Source organism: Aptenodytes forsteri, unplaced genomic scaffold, assembly GCF_000699145.1.
Source record: "Aptenodytes forsteri isolate BGI_AS27 unplaced genomic scaffold, ASM69914v1 Scaffold130, whole genome shotgun sequence".
Classification (NCBI taxonomy): Eukaryota; Metazoa; Chordata; class Aves; order Sphenisciformes; family Spheniscidae; genus Aptenodytes; species Aptenodytes forsteri.
The window spans coordinates 980,563-985,970 of record NW_008795133.1 but is presented as its reverse complement, the minus strand read 5'-3'; positions in this window follow the sequence as shown (position 1 = coordinate 985,970).

The following is a 5,408-nucleotide window of genomic DNA, read 5'->3' as shown; positions in this document are numbered from 1 at the left end:
ATGGCGGGGCGGGCCGGCAGCTCAGCCTGAGGGGAGCGCGTCTCTCTTGAACGGTGCTGTGCTCCCGTCCCCTGACGCGGCGGCGCCTTGGGCTGGGGTGGTTCGTGTCCTCTCCCGCTTCTCTGCGCTGGGCTACCGCGCCCCCGGGGGCGTGTATATATACACACACACGGCTTTTTTAAGTGTGCCTTCAATAGATTCCCAAAAGCAGCCTGTGGTCTTATAATCAGTGTTAAGAGGAGGGCGGCCAGCACCCCCTTGGCACCCTGAGGGCACTACCTTGGTATTTTCAGGCCGTGGTTCGACACCTTCTGTCGATGTCGCTGGAGTTGGTTATTGTAGCTGCTACCCCATTCCCGCCCTTTGACCCCCACCAAACTGCCTTTCATGGGGAGCTGGGGTGAGACCCCACTCACCTGGCAGCGAAAACTGCACTTTACCTGCAGCTGCTGGTGGTCCGGTGAGCGGTGGGGCCGTGCCTGGAAGAAGATGAGGAGGAAGAAGCAGCAAGTGGTTACACCTGCGCACTGGGTGAACAGCAGCTCGTCAGCTCTGGCCTTCCATACTTTTTTGGACCCTTTAGGAGCAGTGCAAGGTTGGAAAGGATTCCTCTGCAGACGAGCATATGCATAAAGGCTTAAAAACCCAAATCAGTTTAATTTGTTGTTATTGTTATGGGATGTGATATTTATGGCCCTAACTTAAATGTTTAGTTTTGTGCAAAATGGATACCTGGAGCTGCCCATCACGACCTCTCCCCGAGAAGGCAGAGTGGAGGCAGTGGGTCCGATGGCGGCAGCTGGGTTGAAAGGGGCACCTGGCTGCAGTCGGGTAACAGAGCGGGAGGTGTGGGGAGATTAATATTGACCTTTTCTTTGTGTGTGGTTTTGGTTGGTAAATTCGCCAGTCCTGTTCAACAGGACAAACTTCTGTTTTATTATACTCTAAGGCAGGAAATGTCAAAGTTACTGGTAGGAATATCACGTTTGTCTTTGTAGGTTTCTGTTCTAGCAGACTAGCAAGCTGCGCTCTGTGGCTATACTAGCTGTTACTTCTTTTCAACACACTGCCTTTGGCATATCCCTGTCTCTTAAAATCATAAGGAACTTTTCATAACCATCGAATGGGGTTATGAGGGGTGCATGTAGGTGTTTGGGGAGAAGGCTTCCATTTCTTCCTCAAACTACATCTATCTGTGACCTTTTCCTCTGCAGATTCCCTGGGTTTTTCCATGTTCTTTAGCTTTTCTGTTGATTTTTATATGGTACGATGAGCAAGGATCAATTTAATCTTACTGGTACATCTGAAGTAAAAATCAGTTCTGCACTCTTTATTACAGCGATGCTCGGATCTATCTATGGATTGGGAGAAGGTATCAACCTTCCTTTATATCCATCTTTAAAAGAGCACTGTCAAAGTGTTTCTTACAGTGCTTTTAAAAACGCTTTTCATACTGCTTATAATAACGCCTTACATGAAATCACTTCTGTGGTGTGTTTATATATTGAATTTGCTTTCATTCAATGCATACACAAATTGATTTGCTATGGTAAGGATGCTTGAGTGCGTGCTCGCTGATTTAATTAAGAAAAAGCCCTTTTATCAGGTATCCTATGAAGCTAGCATAAAGAACCAGGGGTTTGCATAATTACCTATGTGTTCTTTATCAATAAAATGTTTTACATATGTACTGAGTTTGAAGTTTGGCAATATTTTTAAACTTAGCTTGTCAGAATCAAGGAAAATATTTTTTTGCTTAAAAAAAAAAGCTAAGGTAAGATTCACATGTGGTGTACGTTTATAAACGACTGGAGTAAATTCTGTAAGGCTGTGTTTTGACCTCTACCAGTCTGTGCAATTGATGGCATTATCCACCCTGTAGTCTTTAGCAGGGAAGTTAAAGGAATAGGCATTGCTCCCTGTATGTACACTTGCTCCCTACAGAAAGTTTAATGAAAACTTTCCTGAAACCTGTAAGCTTTATATGTTTATCCTGCCTCTTACCTTCCTCTTGCTCTTCTTCTCACAGAAGTCTTGCTCACCTGCTAATGTGCTTTAGCTTCTAGAATTGAAAAATGAAAGCTAAAGCGAGGACAGGGAAGTGGCTTTTTTTTTTTTTTTTTTCCTGAACAGAAGAACTTCTAAAACAATTTTTCTTCTTTTCCTGCTCCCCTCTCTGTGAAGGGTGCCTGTGCTCCAGATCTTTTTCCATGGTTTTGTTAGTCTTGAGTTTGTGAATTGTTTACAGTTGAATAAAACAATTTGGTAAACAAGCTATTTGTAAAAATAAATAATGCACAGTCCACTGATGATATTTAGAGATGGTGTAGTTATAGATTGTGCTGTAGCTGATTATGTAGAAACTTTCTTAAGTGTACAAAATATCATGTTCCAGTCAGTGCCACAGAACTGAGCGGAGGTTTGTAGACTGCCAGCTGTTACTGAATTTGGCTTTTAGTGCAACTAGGCCATACACAATGAGATACACAAAGAAATACAGGGAATTTCAGGTGACTGCCTTTCTCCATATGGTTGGTTGGTTGGTTGTTTTTCCTTTCTCCATATGGTTGGTTGGTTGGTTGGTTGTTTTTAAGAGAGATCAAACATCTTTAGGTTTTATAGGGAGTCCTAAATATGGTCCTAATGTTGTCATTAAATACCGAGGGCCCTGCAATTAAGATCTGTGGTAATGTTTTACTAGAATCTTTCTAAAACAGGAGACAGTTTGGTGATGCTTTTTTTTAAATGTCTTGTGTGTTAATGAAGAAAGAATTGCCTTAGAATTCTATTTTGCTAGGTGAAATTAGAGAGGAAAGAAAATGCAAGTTTAAGAGAGGGAAAACCACACGGTAAAAGTGTGAGCTTGCATTGTTTGGGGTTTTTTTTGTCGTTATTCTTGGGGTTTTTTTTCTTTTAAGGAACGTATTTTTTGGAAGAGACTTTCATGACAGAACCTAAAATATTATTTATTTAGATAATATTTGTATGTATGACCCGTGTACAAGCCCAACACTTGCGTACACCTGTAAAGATCTTGTGCAGAAGACAGGGCCTTTCAGTACTAAAAGAAGATCTTGAAGAGAGTGAAACAAGGCCTCTGGAACTTTTTAAAATAAAAATGTGCAGGGAAACTTAGCTGAAAGTTACTGAGGGAGAAGATAAAGCAGTCACCAGCCCCAACCAAAGAACAGTGGTGTCTGGTGATTCCTTCCCCACCATAGTTCTTTCTCTCTGCCATCACTAAAACCAAGAATTGTGTCTATCCTGCTGAGAAGCCTTTAGCTTGCCTTGATACTGGCTCCTGGTTTTATAGGTCCCTGGGACATGTTCATTTATTATGGCAGTGTACAGGAAGTTAGGGAGCTTCACCTTCATTGGAAGGGCATAATGAAAATAGAGAAGACTATCTTTCAACCTCTTCAAAACATTATTATGAGTTTAAATAGGTTTGTCACCTTTTGTTTTTTGTCAGTGGATTATCCTATAGCAGCAGCATAGCTTTATAGCTTATAAGACAATTGTGATGCTTTTAGGAACTGACTTGAGGAAAAACATATTTTGATCCTTATGTAAAAATACAGAGTTACATATAAATAATGTAACATTATTCCTTTGTGCTCTGTTTTCTCAGTTATATTTAGGTTTTTAAAAGATTTGGCCTGCTGCTGTAATTTTCAGATCTTAGACCTCTTGATTTTAGTTGGAGGCTGTGGGAGAATTGGTTTTTTGAGTACTCAAATGCTCATGAGATTTTCTGCTAACCCAGAAAATGCATTTTACAGAGTGGCTAGAAGATGTCTCTGTAGAACAAAAAACTGAAAACAGAAAAGTGTTGTCACTGCTGGATTTTTTTTCCTGTTAGTCATGGCTTGCCTTTGCTTTAAAAAAAGCCCCAAAACAACATGCTTTTCTGAAAATTAGATCTTGGTGGTTTTCTTTAGTTGTCAAGTTGGTCCATTTTGTGTCCAGGCATGCTGCTATTATATGAAGGTCTTAATTCTGCTAGTCTTTTAATTTGGTTCACCTGTTTTGATATTTTTGCGATTTCCTTCATATGTGTATTTTTCCCATGTGTTACAAAAGTAGAAGAAATAGTGTGGACAGCACACAGCCATTTTTAATACTTCGATGAAAATGCCTGTGCCTTCCATATGCTGAGACCTGCCGATGAAAATAGATCCAGAAGCAATAAGCCTGATGCATCAGACCTGCTGTTAGAAACTAACAGCATAGCAAATACAATTGCTCTGCTCACATATGTAGTATTTCCAAGTATCCTGCAAAATAATAGGATTTATTTAGAATTTACCAAATTGTAAGGCTGTTGGTTGTGAGTGCGTTTCCAGGTAAAGCAAGTTTGACAAAGGTCGGGTGCAGCAAAAAAAAAAATCTCTGACCCGTTATTTTCTTGTACGCATCCCATATGCAAAGCTTCCATTTCAAGTTTCATAATTCTGAAATTTGACTTCAGATTTAGCTCTGGTTGACAAAAAACTACATTGTGGTGCTCTCCTACTCAATAGAGCTATTCCTTGTAGCTCTACCTATTTCTAGTGATGAGTTTATTTTCTGCTCTGTTTTTTTTCATCACTGTGGACTGCTTATGCACCTTCATTTTAAAAATGCAATGGTGATTATTTATGTATTCTATCCAATGTTAGGAGAAAGTTAAACCCAGGACATCTCTCCTTCCACATCACTGACCTAAAGGATAAGCCTTTTTGTCTGGCAGGGAAATGCTAGCTGTCTTCTGTGCAATGATACAACTCAAGCAGGCTGGGTGCCGGGTTTTCCTGTACAGAGGAGTTGATACCTCACTCCCCAAAGACAGTTGCGTGCAGCGAACTATGCAGGACCGCGAGCCCATGTTTTCACTTTCCTGAACAAGTGTGTTAGTCATTTAAAAAATGCGAACGGCCACGTTCTGTCTCTGCCGCTGCCTTGAATTCTTCAGTCTCTTAGCGCTGAGCTTCGTGCTGTCAGTGTATTTTGGGGCTCATGTAAAGGTTGGCTAATGCATCAGTCCCCTTATGGGGGCCTGCTAGGGGAATATGCAGTTGTGGCATCTGAAAGTCTGGGGCCTGGGACAGGTAGCAGGTTTCTCAACTCGGGCAAGTTTGGCAGCAGGTCTGCAAGTGTGCATTAGTAGACTTCTAGGCTAGGAAGTAGTCTACCTGGCAAACACATATCACTCGGGCACCTGAGGATCATGTTTTGAGTTTAGTCATTTAAGTTCTACAGAAGATACCCCTGCTTTTTTTTTTTCTTCTTTTTTCTTTTTTCTTTTTTCACCTATAGGGACAGTGAGTGGCACGGAAATTGCTTGGTGAGGGCACTTGGTCTGTGAAGCTTTCATTGTGATGGTGAGGGGAGGACAGGGGAGAACCCAGTCTGCCTCTAATTCGGGC